We start from the raw sequence: 24,623 nt of genomic DNA, 5'->3' as shown, positions 1-24,623 counted from the left end.
GAGATGAAGCCAACAAAGAAGCTCCCCTCTGTGCAGGAAGGTCAGACTTCATAACAGGCAATATTGATGCTGGTGAGAAGGTGTGGGAGCCAGCAGGGACGTTCAGGTAGACTGTGGGCAACAGGGAGAGAAAAGTGCTTCTTAGGGGCTGGGGATTTCTACTTCCTCTCTTTTCTTTCCATAATTAAAATTTCTTTTTAAAATGTGTTTGTGTTTTTCTTATGAACAAGAAAATTCGATTAATTCTAAAAGGCAAGCACACAACAGAAGATTTACCCTCTTCACAAAGTTTTTAGTATACGATATCATGTTATCTCCAAATAACATTAAATACCTACAGCTTTTTTACGTCAATCATACCTCAGTAAAGCAGTGAAAAAAATGGCAAGCACAACTTGTTATCTCTGGCTCTTATATGTTTTTGGTTCAACAAATATTTTTTGAACTTCTATTATGTGCAGTGTCCTGTCCTACAGGATGGCGCTCATTCCTGTTAACGGGAAGGAACAGGTCATGGAGATTTGGGGGAAAGAAAATTGTGCCCATCGCAGTTGTTTCCGTTGTTTTGAATCATCTCAGAGAAAAACCTGAGTGCAGTGCCCTTGGACACACGATCCACTTCTTTGCTCAGAGACTGCCACAGAAACACGGCTATCTCCCAGAGCCCGTTCTGTTTGGATTTCTTTGTTAAGAGTTAAAACTTGGAGGAGCAGTCCATGCCTGGGAAACTCTGCAGATGAATTCTTAAGTTGGAAATGCATATTACTGAATTCTTTAATACAAAACCATAATGCTTTAAGTTGTACTTTGGACATGATGTCCACTTTTTTGGCTCAACAAACAAACCCGAAATTGTTTTTAGCTTTCTGCTCTGGCATTCACAAAGTTTTGCCTAAAACCCTTGGAGATTTGCTGAAAAAAGATTTATTTATGTGCGTTCTGAGGAGCGTGCCAAAATTCTGCTGCTTCGTGTTTTTCAAGATTCTTCTAAATTAAAAAGTGAGTGCGTGCATGAGGGTAAAACACGGGTTTAGTTCGTGTGCTAAGTAAACGGGTTTCTTCCAGGAGGAGGGGAGAGGTGGTGTGACAAGGTGTGTGCTCGTCAGTGAGATCTGCTCTGCACGGTGGAGACGTTCATTTGACTTCGTGTAAAGTCACTGTCTTTATTTAATGAAAGACCATACAGACATAAGAATCCATCAGTTTGGGTGCTGCCTTTAATTGATTTTTGCACTAAATCCTATCAGTTGATTAAAAATAGCCCAAACCACCTAACTCAGCCACAAGTGAAACACTGAAATCACACACACACACACACACACACACACACACACACACACACACACACACACACACACACACACACACACAAAAGGGACGCCTTATTCATGAAGGAACTTCCAGATATTTTGCCGTGCAGCTGAATACTCAGGATCAAAAGAGTGAATGTTTGCTCAGAAACATTAAAAAACACACTAAAAGCCTTAAGTGCTGGTTTTTTTTAGAAGAAACATGTTCATTAAAATAAAATTTACACAGACATACAACACAATATATACATCTTTAGGCATTGTTTACAGATTAAAATACTATTTATACTGTGATACAGATTAGCATTAAATACCTATACTGCATTTGGGTCTAGAAAAAACTTATATAAATAATTTTCTAAAGTGCGGACAAAAAGAAAAAAATAATAACTTTTGTTTAGTTTCATTGTAATCCCAGCGACAGATCCTTGGACTGTTTTGCATCCACATTTGCTTCCAGCAAAGTTGAAATCCCTCGTACCCTCCCCAGAGCCCTGAGCTGATGCCCCACCACCATGACTCATATAAGTTCCTTTGGTAACAAAATTTCCCTCGTGTTTATCTGATATAACCACTCGCCTCATCACAGCACTTTATTTATTTATTTACATGTGCTTATGAATATATATCACAGCTGAATGAAATGGGTGGAAGAAAAAGAAGTTTTCAGAGTGTGGAGAAACCAACAACTGCTTGTTTTCCTTCTTTGTTTTGATCTTTGCCCTGTGGCAGGCGAATAGGAGCCCGTGGGCTAAGGATCAGTGGCAGGACCAGAGGCAGTGCCAGAAGCATAGGATGTTTTCCTTGAGTTACTGTATCAACTGAGGTAGTGCATTTAAAGGCTTCTTACAAAGTGTGATGCAAACAACGTAGTAAACCAGAACAGGCTGGCTCAGTGGTAAAATGACTCTGAATATTTAAAGTGGCCAAAGAGTTGGGAACAGGTGAAAATGACTCTCTGAAAAACCTTCTCTGCGGCTGTTACGTATCCCTGACCCCATAATAAGAGCATTAATACGCATCCTTCCCATCCAAGGCTCTGGGTCAAATCTTTTCTACTTTCTCAGTAAAAGCACATACTTAATCCTTCCTTTTTGTTTCTTCAACCCTCTCTACTAGATCCTTCCCATCAATACTCAAACACACTCTATTTCCTCCCATTTAAAAGACTGCCTCTCCCATCCATACATCCACGTATTAAAACAAAACAAAATAACCCTTCTTGAACCCTGCATCCTTTTCCTGCCCTCTTTGCAGCCAGTCTTGGGACCTCTCACACATTCCAATCTTTTTTTCCCTTTTCTTTAAACCATTTTTAAAAATGGAAGTATATTTGACTTACAATGTTGTGTTAGTTTCAGGAGTACAGCAAAGTGATTTAGTTATCTATCTATCATCCACCTATCTATCTATCTATGTATCTATCTATCTAATCTAACTATCAGCTATCTATTCTTTTCAGATTCTTTTCCATGATAGGTTATTATGACATATTGAGTAGAGTTCCCTGTGCTGTACAGTAGGTCCTTGTGGTTTATCTATTTTATATATAGTAGTGTGGATATGTTAATCCCAAACTCCTAATATAACTCTCCCCCTCCCCCTCCCGCCTCCCCCCATCCCTTTTGGTAACCATAAGTTTGTTTCCTATGTCTGTGAGTCAGTTTTGTAAATAAGTTTATTTATATCATTTTTTAGATGCCACATATAAGTGATATCATATGGTATTTGTCTTTCTCTATCTGACTTACTTCACTTAGTATGATCATCTCTAGGTCCATCCATGTTGCTGCACGTGGCATTATTTTGTTCTTTTTTATGGCTGAGTAGTATTCCATGGCTGGTACGTGTATGTACGTAGCACGTCTTCTTTATTTATCTACTTGTCTGTTGAAGGACACGTAGGTTGCTTCCACGTCTTTACACATTCCAATCTGATTCCCACCTCCACCCCTCCCTGGCTGTCCCTCCCGGGGAGTCCTCAGTCTCTCTTGCTGACTCAAGTGGACAGCCAGTGGACATCCTCAGCTCCACTCTTCTCCAACACTCTGCCTCCGAGCCTCTTTCCTGGACCTTCCCTAACTCTCTCAGTCTCTTTACTAGATCACTAAAGGTGCTCAGGCCTGTTTCCTCTTTCCTCTCTACAAATGTTCGCAAGTGACCTCACCCAAGCCCAGGGCTTCATTTGTCTACAAGCCTTGGCCCCCACTTCAGCGTCCAAGACTCAGACTGGCATGTCAGCATCCCACCCGCCTTGCCTGGCGATGCCTCACAGATGCTTGAAGATGTCAGGACAGAACTCATGACCTTCCCCAGCCAACTTGGTTTCTCCTGAGTCCCTCGTCTCAGCTCAGGTTCACCCTCTTCCTGGGAATCACACTTGCCACATTCTGCTGCCTCCCCAGGCAGTGAGAGGCTGAAAGGCTGAACGCCTCCACCCCCAGCATGTTTCCAGGCGTCTGCATTTTGCCTGCCCCGTTGCCGTCACGCTCACCCGGGCCACCAGCACCTGTCACCTCCTGACTGCCGCCCACGTGAGCTGTCCTTGTGACAGCTTGGCCACACTCCTGTCTTCTCAAAATGCCTCTTATGCCCTGACATGGTTCCCATCTGTACTGGTAACTACCAGTAGCTCCTTTTATCTTGAATGCCTTTCTCACTTGCCCTTAGTTCCAGGTTCATTTCTACCCACTCTTTATATATCTGACCCTCCTCCCCACAAAAAAGGAGGTGACGCTTCCCATCACACAACTTCCGGTGTTTTTCCTTGTAGAGCTGATCACATTTATCACTTAATAATTTATTTAAATCAGATTTACCTTTTAGACTTACTTTTTTCCTTTAGGAAAAAAGGGACCCTGTCCATCTCCAAGATGACAGAGAATTCTGCTGTAATATAGTAAATACTTGTTGAATGAATGGACAAACCCATTCGTTAAGCAAACAATGTTTTAATTGAAGGTGGGCCGTGAGAAAGCATAGGAAACAATTTGAAATGAAGAATCAGCAAAGTTAAGAACAAAAATTCAAGTCTGGTGTATAAAGAGCAGCCTAACAAAAGTCACGTTATAAAATTGCAAATCTGTGTAAGTGCAAAATGCAGCGGAGAATCAGAGTTGGTGGATAACAGCATTTTGTGTTATTAGGATTCTCTTTTATGGGTAAGGCGACTTGACTTAGAGTCATTAGAAAGGGCATTTGTTGGCTTGAATGAGTAGGTCCCACTCGTCATGTGGATGCCCATGCAGCTGGGTGCAGGTCCCCACTAGAACCATCAGACTGTCCATGAGAAGTGGGGCAGGGGTGGGGCAGGTCCCCACTAGAACCATCAGACTGTCCATGAGAAGTGGGGCAGGCTGCTGACCTGACGGAAGAAAAAATATCTACTATGAGTTTCTCGGTTAGGCAATCTAATAGACATTTAACTCTTGGTGGCATGCCCTACCTATGGTAGCCTTTTAATTTATTATCCACACCAGACATTTGGAGAGTGAGAGAGGCTCTATTTGTAACAATACTGGAATACTGGGTAAAAAGCAAGAGTGCCTTTCGCAAATCAGGGCATAGGGTCACCCTAGCTGGGAGGAAGACAGAGAGGGGGATTTCTGTCCAGGGAGGAGCAACAGGGCTGAATTATGACCTGAAAGGAACAAGGGGTCATGACTACGATGAGAAGAGGGAAGAGGTCCATGGAAAGGGACCCAGGCTCCTTTTCCCAAGCCAACCATTGTGGGCGACCGCGATATTAATTTAAAGGGTCGTTGTAAGGAAATGGAAGGCAGTTCCCTATGGACCCAGTTATATCTTTAGAGATTGCTCTTGTCCAAAAATAACGATTTCCTTCTTTGTGAATTACATACCACCAAGAGGTTCTGCCTTCTCGACTTCCTCAGAAAAATTTCCAAATCGCCTTACAATAATTCTCAAATAACACATGCTGGTCGCCCCAAACAAGAGATAGAATGGTACAAGGGGAAAGAGCCCTGGAGCAGGGGTTGGTATCCTTGCTGCCACTAACTAATTGAGTATCTTTGGTTTAGCTCTGCTTCCTTTATAAAATGGGCTTAATGCAAAAAATTGGCATGGTCCCTCCTCCGAGCTCTGACATGACTGGGTTCTGATGCTAAGTGTGAGACCCCATCTTTGCAAGCCAGGAGACCATAGGCTACTTGGGGAAATATGGCAAAGACACGAAGTAACAACACAAACAGCAAATATGATAGAGGGCTGTGCTTTGTGTGTGGACAACAAACCCGGAAGAGGCTCAGGGAGTCCAGTGTCCGGGGCCTCTGGGGAGGGCTGTGGACACTGCCCGCGGACTTTTCTGTGCAGGTGACGTCAGTGACATCCCCTCCTCCCCTGAGTCCTCTGGAGCTCTGCTCAGCGCATTTCCACCCAGGTGTCAGGCTGTCTCTTCAGATTCAGCGCGTCGCACCCAACCCCTCATCTCCTTCCAGGCAAGCCAGCCCCCCGGGTCCCCTCAGAGGCGCCATCGTTTATTTCCAAGTCACCTGTGTTGGAATCTTGGGTCACTTCCCCTGCTGGCCTCCTCCACCCCCCGTCAGCCTGGCCTCGTGGTGCTGCGTTCTGCGTGCACACCTTGCACACCTGCCTCTCCTTCCTGTCCAGCGACTGCCGCGGCCGAGGTTAGGTCTCAGTCACCTGTTGCTGAAATTCTTAGAAGGTTGTCACAGTCGGTTTCCTCTCCCCAAACTTCCTTCTCATTCAGTTCATCTCACACATCATTGTCAGATCCATAGTGCTAAAATGTTGCTTAAAAATGTTAAATATCCCTTTTTAAAACAATTCCTGATTAACTACAAGATCAAATAAAAACTCGAGCCTACAATTCTTGGCTTTTCACAATCTGGCCCAATCTATGGGCACTTACATTCTTTATGACCCATTTTGCTCCACTTGGACGAGGCTGTGCTCTTACCTGCAGAGGCCCAGCACCTTCTTGCCTGGAGGTTCCCCCTGCAGCTCCCGTTACCTGCAGCGCGGGCACCTTCCCTGCAGTCACCTTCCCCGCTTGCTTTCTCTGAACAACAGTCATCAGAGTTCGGGTCAGCCAGCAAGGACTTCTCCACTCATCCAGGCCATAGGGATTTCTCCTTCGGAGGAAGGCTTCTAGGCTTTCCCTTCATCACTTAGTCCTATTCATTGTCGTGTTTTGTTAGTTTCCATTTTAAGAGCATTTTGTTTTCCCTATTAGATTGTAAATATTTTGCAGATAGGCGTTCTGTCTTAATTCTTTAACCACAATGCCTATTGTAATTCTAAGGAAAGCATTTCTCTGACTCCTTCAAGGCCAGCAGTTATGCTTGGGATAACAGCAAAAAATGCATTGTCATTTCCATGGACGTAGAGATTTATAAAATAGAGGGCTGTATAAAATGGTTATAGGACATAGGTTATTAGCACTTAAATGTATGGATAACATGGGGCTATTGAAGGATTTGTAAAACATTCTCATGGAAAGTTCTGGAAAACAGATTTGTTTTATAAAATTCTTGACTTTCAATATGTATGTTCATTTATCTCCAGGCATATAAAGCTTTCCATGTTCCAGAAAGAACACATCACTTGGATGGGATAACATGTGCGAGTGTTTTGAAATCTTAAAGCACTATAAACAGATGCAGGTTTATTTTTATTAATGACAAAATTTCCTTAAGTAATAACCTAAGAAAGAAGGATAGAGTGAACAGTTTTATAATGTCATTCAAACAGCAAGAGCTCATCTCTCCTGGCTGGAGAATACTGTGATCTCTCTTTTCTTCCTAATTCTCCTCCCTTCTGGCAAAGGTGAATCTTGCCAAAAATCATGATTTGTGTGAGAGCAGTGAATTAGTTATCACGGCCCCGTTGCATGTCTATGGGAGACTGGAATGCATTTCCATCGCTGTTGGCAGCCCTCTCTTTAATGGTTATGTTTTGGGAAGTTAGTTGTATATTGCCTTAAACTGACAAAATAAATTGTTGGGGCCTCCCTATATTTTATTCATTGTTGAAAAAGTTGAAGTTAGTTGTTCACTTAATACTCCAGGCTGATGGGGCATTTCATTATCTTACCACTAATACACTCTAGAAAATGGAATCATTAGAGAACAGAAACCATTGAAGTGTAAACATGTGAATAATTTACACTTTCAACCAGTGTTAAATAAAAGGTTTTCATCCAGATAGAGATCTGAGAATAAATATTCATTTCTAATTTCCAATGAGTAAACTTTTATCTCATTTTAAAAGTCTTTCCATTTGATTTTTTTTTCCCCCCTGGAAGATAATGGCAAATTTGACATGGACACATTTGGGAATAAAATTTCCCTCTGGTCAACACAACCATGAAGAGTTATTATGAAAATCAAAATTTGAAATAATTGCAAACATTGTAATGAGTAGCCATCTTAGGATACTTGCCCCCTCTTACCCTCAGAGGGTTACCTTCCTGGTGTCGTTTTCCTGGGGGATGGGAACAGGAAGCAGAGGAGAGAAATTGCCTCTCAATGTGGACAGTTTGTTGGATGCTTGCCAGCCTGGGTAGAGGCCTGGCTCACAGACAGAAGTCAGCTTCTATCTCACCAGCCAGTGTCTCCATAGGCCTTGACATAGAGGGAGAGAGTGTGGCTTAAGAAATGTTTGGGAGATGCCAAGCCACCACTGAATCAGGGGACCTGCTGGTACTACTCAGGTTGGGACGGGTCCAGGACCATCCCCAGTGGAATCCTCTGCTGTCACACCCAGCTCCCCAACCTGCCTTTCTTGTTTACCCTTCTGGAAGCATTGTAGAGTTAGGCCTAGCTGCTCTGTTTTTTCTTTTTCTTTTTAAAAGGGATTTCTTGAGACATAACTTACATGCTATAAAACTGACTCATTTTAAGCACCCAATTCAATTATTTGTTAGTGGTGCCGCCATCACCATCGTCTAAGTTTAGAACATTTCCGTCTCCCCAGAAAGAAACCTTGTGCCCATTTGCAGCCCCCCCACATTTCTGTTTACTCTACCCCCATTGGCTCGCATACCGCCTAGGTTGTTGTTTGCACTCAGTATGTAATTGTCGGGTGAATGCATTTGACGACGTGGACTCGCTTTATGGGTTTCAGAGCCTTATGGAATGTCTGAGTGGAAATGAGCTATTTTTTGTAAATTAGGCAGTGTACCTCAAAATATATAGTTACTGGTAACTGTTTTTTATTGGAGTATAATTGCTTTACAGTGCTGTATTAGTCTCTGCTATACAGCGAAGTGAACCAGCTCTGTGTATACCTATATCCCCTTCCTCTTGGACCTCCCGCCCACCCCACCCCCATCCCACCCATCTAGGTCACCACAGAGCACCGAGCTGAGCTCCCTGTGTCATACAGCAGGTTCCCACTAGCTGTTTTACACATGGTAGTGTATGTACATCAGTCCTAATCTCCCATTCATCCCACCCTCCCCTTCCCCGCCTGTGTCCACATGTCCGTTCTCTACGTCTGTCTCTATTCCTGCCCCGGAAATAGGTTCATCTGTACCATTTTTCTAGATTCCACATATATGCGTTAATCTACGATATTTGAAATGAGGTAGGAAAGCTCATGTGGTCTAAACTTTTCATTTTATAGTCGAGGAAGCTAGCTAACTGTCCACTCCATGGTTGATGAGGGTCAGTGAGGGTCTGGGATTCAAGGTTCGGTGACCGTGGTCTTAGCCTAAGAGGAGGCACACGTGCCAGCAGAGACCTTTCGAGCTGCTCTGGAGTCAAGATGATCTGTGAGAGCCAGACCCGCCGGTGGTTTACTGTATTGTCCGTACGGCCTTAATCACTCCGTATGGCCTAATGTCCCCACGGAGGCAGAGGGGGGCTGTGGCTGGTTGAGGTGTCCCTGCCTGACTGGTCTCGCAGCTGACTTTATATACAAAGTTGGGACCCAATGTTGCTTTGTTTTTGTCTCCTCCCTGGTCCTCTCTCTTTTCTCTTGAAAACCCCTTGTTTTTTCCTTCTACCCCAGAATCAGCTGTCTCTCTGCCTGGGAACTGGCCCTTCTCAGGCCTCCCGTACTTCCCCGATGACAAGCCTGCACTGTAAGCAGCATCCGTGATCCCTGGACTGTTCTCGGAAAATAGGAGAAAGAGAGGTACGTGCATCTTCTCTGGGTCTTTTCTATTTAAGCAGATGGTGGTTGCTCAGATGGTCCAAAGTGTGTTTTTTTCTTTTCTTTCTGTTTTTTTTTTTTTTGCGGTATGCGGGCCTCTCACTGTTGTGGCCTCTCCCGTTGCGGAGCACAGGCTCCGGACGCGCAGGCTCAGCGGCCATGGCTCACGGGCCCAGCCGCTCCGCGGCATGTGGGATCTTCCTGGACCGGGGCACGAACCCGTGTCCCCTGCATCGGCAGGTGGACTCTCAACCACTGCGCCACCAGGGAAGCCCCCTGTTTTCATTATTTGATTCACAGAATTTTTGTAATCAAAACTATGCAGAGTGAGTTTTCCAAAGAATTTCTTTTTCTAATATGCAAACTTCTGTTCAAATTCCAAAACCAGATTATAAACAGATACAATTTCTCAGAACATCTCCAAAGGGGCCATTTACAAGAGCTTGCTCAAAGAACAATGCATTATTACAAAGAATTATGTCATTTTCAAAGATATTTCAGACCAGTGGATCAAATTCTCACATATCTCTCCTGATTAAATTCTACTGATTAAATCAGTTGTGATTTATCTGATGATTATGACCATAAACCATAAAATGAAAAAGATCTTTTGATTTGAAAATTGGTCATTAAAATAATATTCTCTAAATTCCCCGTTGATATTTCATTTCAACAAATAAACATGTTTGATCTTTATATTTGTGCTAAAAATCTAGTTTATCTTTTATCTAGGAAATATAAAAGGAAATATAAATGTATGTTTTTCCTAAAAATATATAGAAATCAATAGCAATCTTACATATGATCTGTAAGCAGTTAGCACATTAGTGGAAAACATAATTAGTGTTCCTATTCACAAAAGCATCCTAGAATAAAATACTGACCTAGGAAAAAATATTAAGAAGATGACTATTGAAACAAAAGAAGAAAACTACAAGATTTTGCCAAGAAATATAAAAATAAGGTTTGAATGAATAAAAGGACATACTAGGTTCTGGATGTAAAGACTCAATACGGTTATTACGATATGTAAGTTTTCGGTATTTTCTTAGGTAAACTATGAAATATTAAAAGACTTTTTAGACCATAATTCATTCTATCAACATTAAAAAAAATCTATTAGACTGTGGCATTGGAGTCATAGCCTCAGTGTGGTTTTGAATCTCCCCAAGATGCTTTCTGCAACCCAAGGAAACAAAATAGGGTAGTGAAGGACGTAAGATTGCAGACTACAAAAACTAGGTGACAAAGAAACTCCAGCTGAACCCCAGAACACGGAAGGGGCTGGCCAAACCACCCCCAGCCAAGGCAGCGAGGCATCAATTGTGTGCTGCCGATGGGCTGAGGGCGTGCCTCTGTCGTCAGTCAAGCATCTCACACTGAATGTGCAAACGTAGTCACAGTTGGCCAGGCTGGGAGACGTTCTCAGATCATGTTGCAGGGAGAGCAGAAATGGTTGTACAGGTAGGCTCTGGGCCACAAAGCTGCTTCAGCAGCCTAGCCCTTGGGCCTCTCAGTGAGCAGGAGATGCGCTGAGAGGAACAGAGCCTCACTCTGAGGGAGAACGCGGGATCAGAAGCCAAGCTGAGCAGGGCAGGCACAGTGGGGTCCGGAGGGCAGAGAGGCGCAGGCAGTGAGCAGGGAGGCCTAGAGGGAGCCTCCCGGTGAACGTTCCAACAACCAAACCCAAAACCAACAGGTGACAAGACTGTCCTGAGGGTAAGACCTGCCGTAGGAAACCCAGAACCAGACTGAGACACATTCCAGTACCAGACTCGACCTGGAGACAGAGCAGTGGCCACACGGAGTCCACGTTTTCAGCCATTCATGGCTTCCTGAGATAGAGTTCGACTTTAGTCTACATACCGAAAAGGGTGCTGCATACGTGAGCAAATTGACCCAGGATGGAAGAGCCCTAGATGTGTCCCAGGAAAGCTATTGGGCTTTGAAAAATAAGGAAAACGTTCTTTGAGAATCCAGGCAACATGTCAAAATAACTTGTAAGAGAAAGAAAATGAGAGTGGTGTCAACCTTCTCAACAGAAACACTTTATGCAAGAAAGCAACGTTTTAAAGATTGTCAAGAAAAGAAAGTGTGATGGGAGGATTTCACAAGCCACGCGGCTTTCCTTCAAGTGCAAAGGCCACAGAGAAACTGCAGCGGACATTCAAGAACTCAAGGACAGCGTTCCTGTGCGTCCTTCCTGGGAAGAGTCTGTGCGAGAGAGGGTGTCTGGCAACCACAAAGTAATTAGGAAAGACTCGGCATAAAGCGTTTCAGAAGGTGTTGAATATACTTAACTGCAGGACTAAGGCTGAAAGATACAAATAAGGATGACAAGTTAGTCCTGTGCTGTGTGCTCTGACGATGCTGAAACGACGTAAGAAAAAACACGAGGAGAAAGAGGAGAGTAGACAGACTCGCTGCTCGGTTACCCGGTAGGTATTAGCTAAGAGTAAAATGTCAGTTGCAACTGATAAATCAAGTAGTAACATCTTACGTATATTAGGAGTATGAAGATTAACACTGCTGCTAGCTTCTAACAATTTGGTGGTTGGGGGAAGAGGAACAGAAAAGGGACAGAATTACTAGTTACCAGTTAAAGTCTGTTGCCATAATTGAAAACGATTTTTAATCAGGATTCTGGGAGAAATTCAGCCATATGGAAAATGATTTGATTTTCTCCCTTCTCCCATGATGGAACTAACTATGCATCATTTTAGGTGCTTAAGAGATATCTTTTTTTAAAAATCTAAAATAGATGCCTTCGAGTCTAATTCTCTTGCAAAATCGGATATTCAGCTTTGTTTATACCTGGCTATATTGAGATTGTCTGATTAATCTAGAGAGGAGACGGGGGCTATCATGCAAAGTTATTAGTAACAAGAGAAACACTAGAAGAAAAATATAAGCCTTCATAAATACCAAGTCTGGTAAATAATACCAGAATAGTAGAGAACAGGACTGTATAGTGACAGGCTTTGAATATGCATCTGTGTGAATCATGATATACATAATATACCTACACATACATACGTACATATAAACGTGTATATATTACATGAGACTACGTGAAAGAACCAAACTCAACATATTGTTATATCAGTAAACGTAACTCACGCATTTAAAGAATTATGTCAGATTGGCTCACAAAGCAGCAACTCAAAGCTGTATCCAGGAGATGTGCCTAATACAAAGGAATTGAGCAAAATAAATAAAATGCTGGTAAGGATGCAAATACTAATTGAAAGAAAGCAGGTGTTGCAATTTGATAATAGACAAGGTAGAATTCAGCCCCATAAGACTTAAATGTAAAAAAAAGGATATATTATAATGCTAAAAGCCACACTTCACAATGAAGATATAAATATTATTCGTATGTATGCATTAGATTACACAGATGCGACCCTCATATAACAGAAACCACAGGAAAGGAAAGAAGACATGAACAGGGGCTCACTGGCGTAGGAGCTGTAGACAGGCACATACAGTAGGGCAATTTACCCTTTCAGTCCTAGACAGATCAAGATGGCAAAAAAATCAGTGTGGATAATACTCACCTACCTTATTCATTATGTAGAAGACCAAACAACACAGAAAATAAGGTAGACTCTGTGGATATACTTCAAATTTTGTACCCCCATCATAGAGAGCATACCTGCTTTCCAAGTACACATTCACCAAAAAAATTACCATATATTAGGCCATAAAGAAAACCTCAGTAAATTCCAAAAAATATAAATAATACACACCACCCTCACTGACTAAATGCAATAAAACCAGGAATTAATAAGAAAATAAAAAACAAAAGTCACTTTCACCTGGAAAAACAAAACCATCTATTAACAACTCTTGGGTCAAAGGGGAAATAAACAAACTTGCAGAATTTCTAAAACTGTTCTAAGGAAAACTTAGTGTATCAGGATCTATGGGATACAGCTAAACAAAACTCACAGGAAGATCTATCACCAAAAATGGAAACAAACGAGTTATATTAGAACTCAAAAGGCTGGAAAAGAACAAACAATTCCAAGAGGAATTTGTAAAAATACATGTATCAGACATATACCTCCTCTGTCCAAGGGGCAACTTAAATAGTGCAGGAAATCTCTGTACCTGGGAGATTAGGTCCTGTGGGGGAGGTGGGGTACATGTGTGGTTACTTTTTGATTTCTTTTGTAGATATTGGTGTATTCTGGTTTTCTACATTTCTTTAGTCAATTGTGGAGCACTCAGAATTTTGTAAAACACTGTCCATTTAATCAACATTTAAAATTTATTGGTCCAAAGTTATGCATTGTAGTATATTAAGAATTGGTACCATGAATGTAGGTGTGTACATTTATGATTCTAAGATTCTCTGTCTCCTGAGCTTGGGCTACCTCTCTGAGATCTCTTTCCGTAGATTTTGGGCTGGTATTTCCTTACAATATTGATGTGGGTTTTTTTGTTTGTCCATTACAGGATGCAAAAGATCTCTTTGTTTTATTTTTTATAACTGCATGTGCATCTACATATTTTATTTTTAGTTATTTTTTGCACTAAGGTTAAATTTTTTAATTTTACTTAAAATAAATTGAGGTATAGTTGATTTACAATATTATATAAGTTTAAGGTGTACAAATAGTGATTCACAGTTTTTACAGTTTATGCTCTGTTTATATTATTGTAAAATATTGGTTATATTCCCTGTGCTGTACAATATATCCTTGTAACTTCTTTTATACATAGCACTTTGTAACTTTTAATCCCCATTCCTATTTTGCCCCTCCCCACTGCTAACCACTTATTTGTTCTCTGTATCTGTGAATCAGTTTCTTTTTTGTTGTACTCGCTAGTTTGTTTTATTTCTTTTGGATTCCACATATAAGTGATATCATACAGTATTTGTCTCTCTCAGTCTGACCTATTTCACTAAGCATAATACCCTCTAAGTCCATCCATGCCATTACAAAAAGCAGAATTTCATTATCTTTTATGGCTGAGTAATATTCCATTATATAAAATATATATATATATATATATATATATATATACCCACACACCACATCTTCTTTATCCATTCTTCTGTTGATGGACACTTAGATTGCTTCCATATTTTCACAATTGTAAACGATGCCACCATGAACATTGGGGTGCATGTATCTTTTAAAATTAGTGTTTTTGTTTTCTTCAGATATATACCCAGGAGTGGGATTGCTGGGTCATATGGTAGTTCTATTTTTAGTGTTTTGAGGACCCTCCATATTGTTTTCCTCAGTGGCTGCACCAATTTAAATTCCACCAACAGTGTGCAGGGTTCCCTTTACTCCACATCCTTGCCAACACTTTCTATTTGTCGTCTTTTTGATATTAGCCATTGTGACAGGTTTGAGGTAATATTGCATTGTGGTTTTGATTTACATTTCTCTGATTCTTAGTGTTGTAGAGCATATTTTCACGTGCCCATTGACCATCTGTCTTACAATACCGACAAGTTTTTCAGGCATTTAAGGAGTACTAAAATTACTCACTGTTTTTAGCTGTTTTCAATGGAAGTATGTGACACTAGAAATGGGCAGTTCTGTTTTTTGTCAGCAATTATTTCCTCATATTTACTTGAGTGTTGTGGTTTTTTTAAAATTATTTTTCTAACTCCTTGAATTGAATGCTTAGCTAATTTACTTTTAGTCTTCCTTATTTTCTGAAAATCCATTAAAGCTCTATATTTTCCTCTGAGGACTGCTTTGCCTGTGCTCTTGGGTTTCAACATGGAATACTCTCATTAAACAGTTTTAATTTCAGTTTTTATTTTCCCTTGCATTCACAAGTTACTCAGAGGTTCTGGTCCACGTTTTTGTGTAGTGATGTTTTAGGGCCTTTCTTTGGTTATTGCTTTCTAGTTTTATTGCTTTGGATTCAGAGAATGTGGTCCCTGTGATTTCTACTTTTGTGGAATCTACTGAATTTTCTTTAAGCACTAAAACTAGGGCAAAATTTTAAAATAAATATTCCACAAGTGTTTGAAAAATGTATGGATTCTCTATTCGTTGTGGGCAAAGCTCTCTTTATGCCTTTTCGAGCATGCTTTTAAGTTGATATTTTAATCTCCTGTCTATTCATTTTTCACTTTGTAATTTTTAAGAGGTACCTTAAAATCTCCCTCTGTTTCTGTGAACAAGCCAGTTTTTTCTGTTTTTTTAATATATTTCATATATTCTGTTATAGATATATATACTGTTTTCTACATTCTGTGTTATATGTGTGTGTATACACACACACATGTGTATATTATATACATATATACTGTTTTCTACATTCTGTGTTATATATATGTGTATATACACACACACATATTATATACATATATACTGTTATCTACATTCTGTGTTATATGTATGTGTGTGTACCCACACACGTATATGTTATATACATATATACTCTTCTGTGTATTCTGATGTTACGTTCAATGTGTGGGAGTTTATACTATTAACCAAAAGGACTGTGATTTTATATAAAATATAATTTCTTGTCTTAAATATCCTTTCTGTCTTGATCGTTTGGGTCTAGTATTAAATTTCAGCTTCCTCAAATATGACTAGACACTCTTTTATGATCTCGATTCCTCCACCTCCTATACTTTGTTGCTGTAATTTAGAATTTTAGGTTCATATTAATTGTTATTAGCATTTTGCTTTTACTTTTTCAAAACCATACCATCTATGGCTGTATTATTAAAATAATTCTTTTCTAAAGTTGTAACATTTTGGTTATTTTTCTCACTGTTATATCTTATATCCAGTATCTTCATCTTTATTAGATTCATTTTTCAAAGTTTGCAGCGTAAATGTTCAAGTAACTCTTCTAAAAAGTTGGGAAAGTGTCCCAGTTGCCTAACGTAAGTATCTCTATTTTGCCTTACACATGACTGACATTTAGGCTAGGTATGAAATGCTAGGTACAAAATTCTTATTCCTTGTCCTTGAAACATTGCTTTGTTACCTTCTCAGGCCTTTATTGAAAATGAGACAGCTGATGCCAACTTGATTTTTTGCTTCTTGTGGATAACCTGCTCTTTTCTTTCTGGACACTTTTAGGGTAAATCTAGGAATGGGTCATTTTTCATTCTTTTTGTACAGTTCTTGGTAAATGCTCTCAATAAGGCAAAACAAAAGAAAAAAATCCCCCAAACTCAAGACACTTTTCAACACAGGGGGAATTACTTTATTAACATTTTGCTTATTTTTTCCCTTCCAACATCTTTGTTTTCCCTTGAAAACCCTATTAGACAGACATTGGAGCTTCTGAGTCAGTCCTGGCCCTCTTTTAAATTTCCTCTCGTATGTTTCCCCTCTGTCCTTTTGGACTGAGTTTTGAGATACCCTCTTAACCTTCCACTTTCCTAATCTGATATTCAGCTTTGCCTAATTATTCTTTTTTTTGAGTTTTTCATCCTGGAAATCATATTTTTAATATCCACAAATTTTATTAGATCCTATTTTATATTAATAGGTATTCTTTCATATTCTTTTAAGCTCATTCATTTGACATATTTTAACTTTTTCTTCTGCTTTCATTCTTATTCTTTTCTCACTCCTCTGTGAGTGGAACTGTTCTTTCATGCTGCTTCCCCCAATGTGTGATGGTACTTAATTATTCATTTCCTATATGAGGTTGTAAGCCAAAGGGTATTGATGGCTGTGCTGTGTTACCCGTGTCACCTTGGCAGTGAATGCAAATTCTGATCTTAGAAGCCCTGGCTCTGGGCAGCTTAGGAAGTCCAAAAGGTGCACATTTCAAAAGGGAAGAAACAGACGCAGCCAGTTCTCTTAAAGGCTAGACTCAGATCTTGTGCCCTGTCCTCCCCAACCCCCATCCTACCATTTAATGCAAGTCACAGGCCACCCAGATTGGATGAGGGAGGTGCCCACACAAGGACGTGAACACTGGGAGGTGTGGCTCATCGCAGTACTTTGGGGACTAGCCTTTAAATAATTTCTAGGCTGAACCGTCCATGGCCTGATCTTTTTACTCCTCTGATCTTGGGGTGTTATGGGGGTTCTCCTGGAAAGCTTACTTTCATGAAGGCCCTCTTTTTTGTCTGTCTGGAATTGTTGGCGCTCTAACTTATTGGAATTTGCCATTGATCAATTTCCATGTGCTCTGTAACCTCCAGAATTTCTTCTCTGTTTTGATCTATTGAGGGGTACAGTTCTAGTACTATAATGGATTAAAAAATATTCTTTTAGTGATTTAAACTGGGTTTGGATAGGGATGAGAGAATAATATGTCTTCAGTCAGCCATAGTAATCGGAATCCTGTTTTCTAACTTTTAAATTAAGAGCATCTATTCTGCTAGTAAATCAGAAATACAGAACAAGTTCTAAGACATATTTTCCCCCTTATACTTTGTGCCATTACATTATTTTATCTTTTTAAAGGAGAACAATTGAGTTTTTGCCTTTTAATCCATTTCTTTGTATATTTTTCCCTAAAATTTGCCTGTAAATTAGTCAATTTAATTTTTTATTGTCGCCTGTCTCCCTTCCATCATTAATTTTCATTAACTCTTGAGTGGCTTTATCTTCCTTCTAGATGCTTGGAGACAAAGGTTATGAACACCCATGAACAGAGTATCCGGTTTTGAGAAGTCAGATTGCGTGTTTGGCTTCCTGTATAATGTGTGTGTGCGCATGTGTGTTTGGAAGCTTTTGCAACGGAAGAGTTTTTCTTAATTTTCCTAAACCACAAAAATTGATGATTGAATAGATTTTTATCATCCTTGCAGAGTAATGTTTTATGTACGTGTAAGATAAATTGACTAATTCTCACAGAAAAATGAAACTTTTCTATTTTATTTTTGTGAGCCAAGTTAGCACGAAATTCTAACTTTTCTTTTTGGTAACGATTTTATCAAACCTCAGCCTAGCAAAAAGTGACTGGAAGTGTATCTCTATCTAGGAATCTTGGTAAAGCAACACCATCCCTAGATAATGATGATGTCAAAGTATTGAAAGTGTATTTAGATCGATGCTTCTGTGTCTGGGCTGCCCAAATGAAGGCTAGTGTAAATTTATGTCACCAACCACAGCAGGCCCTCAGAGCCGCAGGACAGTCACAGTGTGGGTCTCTCCTGATGCTCCCAAACCACAATTTGAAATGTTCTCCACTTTTCTCAACTTGTCTTTTTCTTATTGACTAATAAAATCTCTCTATATTAAGAACTTGATCATGTTATTTGCAATCTTTTCCCAGATTTATTTGCCTTCTATTTTGAAAAGGTGTTTTAAATTATCACAGCAATCCATATTTTCTTTGTGTTTTTCCCCCACTGTTTTCGTGTTTTCTCATTTATTCATTTATTTGGAAAGGCAGACATGATTCTCCCTTCATGGAATTTACAGCATATATATATATTTTTTTATAGTGTTACTTAAATTTTTTTGCATTTTTTTAGTATTTTCTTAGTGAGTTAATTTAAACCCATCTGGAATTTATTTTGTTGTATCATATGAGGTGTGCCTATAACTTACGTCAATTTTTTTTACACATGTGGGCATTTTTTCTGACCCTATTTATTAAATGTCCCTTTCCCATGGTTTTTAATTTTCCCTTTTAAATGAAAAAGTCATTAGTTAAATGAGTCTTTCTGACAGGGAGAATTTCCCCACATTGTTCTTCTTCTCCCCCCGTAATTTCTTACTGCTTCTTATTTATTTTTGATATAAATTTTAGAATGATTCTGTCGGGAGCCGTAACAATATTCACTGGGATTACGACTGCATTTGTCCTCTTTTAAATTAATTGGGGAAAATATCCATCTTTACTGTTTTCAGTCTTCCCATCAATGACCATGATCTAGTTCTATAAAATGTTTTAATGTCTCTCAGGAAATACTTGTGGTTTTCCTGTTGCAAATTCTGTACAATTCTTGTTGGGATTTGTCCTTGAATTTTATATTTTTGTTTGCTATTAGGAAATTAATTTTCTTCCATTCTGTTTTCTAATAACTTAGGGATTAATTCTTCTATATTTAACTTGTTTCTGGCTACTTTACTTAAAACTTGAATTAATTCTAAGGGTTTCTGTGTATGTGGTATATTTCTTGCAAAGAATTTTGTCATTTCATTTATAATAGTTCATTTTTTTAATATTTCACATGTCACTGCATTGGGAAAATCTATCAGAACAATGTTAAAAAACCATAGTGATAATAGACATCTTTGCTCTATTTCCAGTTTTAACAGGAATAACATCAATATTTTTGCATAGCTTCAGTTTTATCATCTAAAATGACGATGATAATGTCTACCTTTGTTCACATGGTTAAGAAGCAGAAATAAGGAAATGACTGTCAAACAATATATAAATATAAGGTGGTAATGTGATTTATTTCTAAGATAGACTAGATTAATAGTCTTAACAGTGTGAGACTCAGAAGGCATTCGTTTCTCTAGAAACCACCCATTTCCTGTTTTCACAGATAAACTAAAGACTAACACCGACTTCCCAGATAGAGTTCTTTCCTTCCCTGTTAACTGTTTACAAGTGGTGGAGTCCTTCTTAGATGGGCACAGAAAACCAGCATAAGAGCTTATTAAAACATCCACTGGTCTTGTCCAAATTCAAGTTCACCTTAGATTCCAAGCCCAATCATCTTTGAGATGCCTGTTCTACTTGGTGGTAACAACAAAAGGAGTGACTTCAGATCTTATCCTGTGTTCAGTTTCTGCAGAGCGGTTTCTGTCTTTGAAATTGACAGTTGGGAAATTGGGGTTGCACAGGAGTGAATCCGCTGTCTCCACCCTATTTCATGCGGGGGGAGATCCTGGAAGGAGATGCTGTGTGGCTGTAACTGACCTTCCCTGTTTATTTCATCTGCACAGGCACCACGCCCAGGGTGGAGGCTACCCTGCTCTACCAAGTGAACCATCACAGTGGAGGTGGGTGGGCAGTGCGTCCTCCTGGGACCCACTCACACCTAGAATCCATCCATGGGCAACTGAACTGTTCGCCGGAATTGCCTGCAACTTCCCCTGTGATTAGGCTTCTAAGCCACTAGTTAGATTGCTGTGCTCTTCTTAATGTGGTTTTTCAGCAACTCAACATATTTGTTCTTAAGCAATTTAGACACCAGTCGGTGTTTGTAAAGACAATATTTCCAGGAAAAGTCTCTGGAGAGGCATGTAGTGTGGGACCATTTCATGATAAAGTGGGGATGGTGGCCATCAAGAGCTCATGCATTTGCTTCCCTGCCACCATTGCAATCTCGTCGGATGCCACTTTCCACATTGGTAAGTGGGTTGCTCTCTGCTTAAAAATGACGACCTGGCTCCCCTACTTCTTAGTGGAGCCAGTAAAGCTGGTGACAGTAAAAAGAAACAATGCATAATGTTCATGATACTGCTGTGTGGGAGTCTGCTTAAGACTTGGGCCCTAAATGGTTTTTAATCCCAGGATGCACTGATTGTGATAATGTGAGAGAGGCCAACCGGCTGTTATAAAATCATTGCCGATATGAGCAGAATAAAAAATGGTTAAAGGGATCTTGTTACAGCTTCTATTTATTCCATAAGGGCTTGAGGAAAGCAAAGAGGCAATGATTCTGTTTGGGTCTTGTTCTTGAAAGATGACCTTTTACGTAGGTAAGTCAAAAGTTTAAAGAAGTAAACAGCTTAAATACAGCCAGTTTTAGTAATTTTTCCATTGTTTGACTTAACTGCTTCATAACGTGATACAAAAACAACCTGCGGTACCTGACCAAGGACAAAGAATCCTTAAGATAAAAAAGCTGTAAAACCTTCTGAGGGCTCGTCTCTAAAATATCATTTTGATTTTGGGTCTAGAGAAGGGCTCTACATCTCAAATTACAATAAATCTCTAAAAGTCCGATAGTGATTTATGCCAGCTTGTGCTCTAATGGACAACATTGCGCCATCCCACGAAGTTATGATTCAGGAATTGGGGGAAGAGAGTGAGTGTCATTCTGGGCTTTATTTTGGCACCTTGCAGAGCTCAGTGTTACCACAATTATTGGTTTTCTGAAATACGTCCCTATGCATTATTCTGATCAGATTACTTGCATTGCACAATCCTCTGGTGAATAACAGGACAACAGCGCAAAATAAATCTCTCTCTGAAATTTAATCTCCGTGTCTGTACACTGTTAAGAGGAACATCTACAGTCCTCCGATAAGGAGCTGTATATCTTCCCTAACTGAACTGGGGTTTGTTCTTCAATTATCTGCAATGGAAATTCACAAACAGGCAAATGACCGCATGGCTGATGTTTATGTTACGAACACGGTGTTGAAACATAGCTGATGTTCTCACAAGCCCCGTGTGATGAAATTCTAATTTCTTTTGTAAAAATGCCACAGCAGATCGGGTTGGATGGTTGTCCCCAGTGCGTTACCCTTTCACCTCCAAGAAGTTTCTGGGCTAATTCTTTGAAAATCTTCCTCCCCAGTGAGGGGTGGCTGTGTACGTGGGACCATCCCTTAAAATTTTGCACCTTTTCCTTTGAAGCTCTGTGAGGCTCCCCTCATTTAAAGGGGATAAACTGTTTTGTCTTTAGTTGTAGAATTCCTCCCAGGGAGTGGAGAGTGCACCAATCGGGAAAACACAGGATACTTGTGCCCTGTGACCCTGCCTCTTGTTTCTTGAGCTGGGGGGCATGTTCTTGCTGAAATGAGTGATGGGAGTGGGAGAGGTCTGGCACACACCCTGTAAAAATAGGACCTGTGCTCCCAGCTGAAGCCCTGGGAGCAGTCTGCTTCCTATGCACCGCTGTATCACAGCCAGAACCAATGCTGTGGGCCTGGGCCAATAGCAAGGCAGGAGCACAGCTCTCGTTGCCCCTTGTTGATGAGGAAACATCACATCTTGAAGTCATTTTTTCCTCTCTTTCTAGAAATCCTATTGTCAGAATGTTACCAGACCTGATTTGGGTGTGGACCTCTTGGAACAGACTCATATCCTGGGGAAGTATCCAGGAAATGTTTATTCTTTATTTCAAAATTAGTTTTTGAAAAAAAATTATAAAAGAAAGACACGTTCACTATAAAAGGAAGCAAAGAGTACAAAATAGGCTAAATTAAAAGTGCGCCCCCTGCCCCCTGCCACCAGCCCACTTCCCATGTGTCTGGGTCCTCTCCCCCGAGGGTGTGTGACAAGGACTTTCTTCTATCCTGTCACAAGCGTGTGCAGGGCACGTACACAAGAGGAACCGCATTTTACGTACCCTGCGCCTTCTTGTTCTCACCTGATATATCCCGGACAATTTTTTTTTCATATCTACACGTACCTTCAAGCTGATGGAAATGAATCCTGCTTAGTATTCCAGAAACAACTTTAATTTGTCCTCTACTCATAGATGTTGAAGCTGTTTCCAGTCTTCCTCCTTTACAGACAAAAGGAAAGCAAGAAAAAGGATAGTGCTTTAGACCAAGTTTGGTATAAAAAAGACTCAGTTCAAATCCTAACTTTATCACCCTCCGGCCATGCCACCCATCTCCTGTAAGCCAGTCTCCTCATCTGTAAAATTGGAGTAAAAGACACCCATGTCACGTAGTTGTTGTGAGAATTAAAATAACTCACGTAGAGGGCAAAGACCAGGGCATTGAGTACAGAAAGCTTTCTCTGTATCTCATCTGGAATAAACACGCCTGTGTGTGTGTGTGTGTGTGTGTGTGTGTGTGTGTGTGTGTGAGAGAGAGAGAGAGAGAGAGAGAGAGAGAGAGGCAGAGAGAATCTTTGTGAGATTCAATGAAGTGAGTGCATGGTAAGATTCAGTCTCCCTTGTGGAATTGCTGGGTCAAAGCCCAGGTGCGTTTTAAATTTGGGGGACTGTTGCCACATCGCCCTTCTCAAAGGAGCACCAAGTCCAGCTATCACTAGGAAGTACCAGTGCCTCCTTCCCATACTACTGCCAGAACTGGATGATTCACGGGCTGGTAAGCCTTTGCAAATCTGTAAGTAAAAATGGTGCTTTTTGCTATGATGTGCATTTCTTGACTTACGGTTGTTTCATACTTTTGTGGTATTTCTTCTCTCGACAGCCCATCCATATTTGTGGACATTTTCCTTTTGGGTTGATGGAATTTAAACAAACAAACAAGATGTGTTTGTTCTTCTTACATTCTGGGAAACCCCCTTTCACCCGTCATAGGTGTTGTGTGCATTTCCCCCAGATTTTCATTTCTTTACTTAGTATATGGAAGTTTACTCAGTATATGGAAATTTTGCTTCAGTGAATTTGACAAATTTTATTTAGGCATCACTATCAGTCTTCTTTATTTTATCTGGGTTTGGGGGCACAGTTATAACCACTTAGCTATTTCTAGCTTATTAGGAAAGCCCATGCTTCTTTTAGAACTATCATGCTTCCATTGAGAAAGTTAAGTATTGTAGGTCTCTGGAACATATTCATTCTATTCATGTTCATCCTAACTGAAACTTTACCCCCACTGAATATCTCCCCGTTTCCACTCTCCTCCCAGGCCCTGACAACCACCATTCTACTCTCTAGTTAACAAATCAGTATCGTCCACCTATAAATTGATTAAGAGGGTGAATCTCATGTTGTGTTCTTACTACATATAGCCCCTGTAGTCAAACCAAACCAAACCAACAATAACAAAACCCAAAGGGGCAAGAGGAAGCTTTTGCAGGTGGTGGATATGTTTAGTGCTCTAATCGTGGTGATGGTTTCACAGGTGTACGCGTATGTTCAAGCTCATCAAATTGAATACATTAAGTATGTCCAAGTTTTTGTGTATAGCAATTATATCTCAATAAAGCCCACACACACATGAGTATTTGGCCCAAGTGAAGTTAATTTTGGTGTAAAGTGTTGAAGTAGGGATTCATTTTCCCTTTCCCGAAATTGCTAGTCAGTCGTCCTGACACAATTTGTTGACCTGTCCATCCTTCTCCACTGTTTGAATGGTAGCATTAGAACATGAACATTTCCATACGTTTTATTCATTTTTGGAGACTCTATTCTGTTGCCTGGATTTACATAACCATTTTTATTTCTGTATCATATTGCCTTTTCTTTTTAAAATTAATCATTCAGGAAAATTGATTTTTTTCTTTTAGTTCTAGTAGCTTCTTTTTCATTTTTCTTTTTAGTTCTATTTATTTTCTTTTAGTTCTACAGTTCTATGAATTTTAGCACATGGTGTGTGTATT

General features: G+C 40.1%; 1 long non-coding RNA gene across 1 annotated transcript; it reads right to left on the bottom strand.

Moving 5' to 3' along the window:
• Positions 1-4,583: 4,583 nt before the first annotated feature.
• Positions 4,584-23,106, bottom strand: LOC309834578. The gene is made up of 3 exons (XR_014297871.1): positions 23,028-23,106; positions 22,735-22,830; positions 4,584-4,674 (listed from the first exon to the last, which is right to left on the bottom strand). It is a non-coding gene; the product is annotated as an uncharacterized lncRNA (long non-coding RNA).
• Between the last annotated feature and the right edge of the window lie 1,517 nt (positions 23,107-24,623).

Source organism: Grampus griseus (genome assembly GCF_964374135.1).
Source record: "Grampus griseus genome assembly, chromosome: 16".
Lineage (NCBI taxonomy): Eukaryota > Metazoa > Chordata > Mammalia > Artiodactyla > Delphinidae > Grampus > Grampus griseus.
Note: the sequence above shows the minus strand (reverse complement) of the source record. Positions and strands in the feature narration are given on the sequence as shown.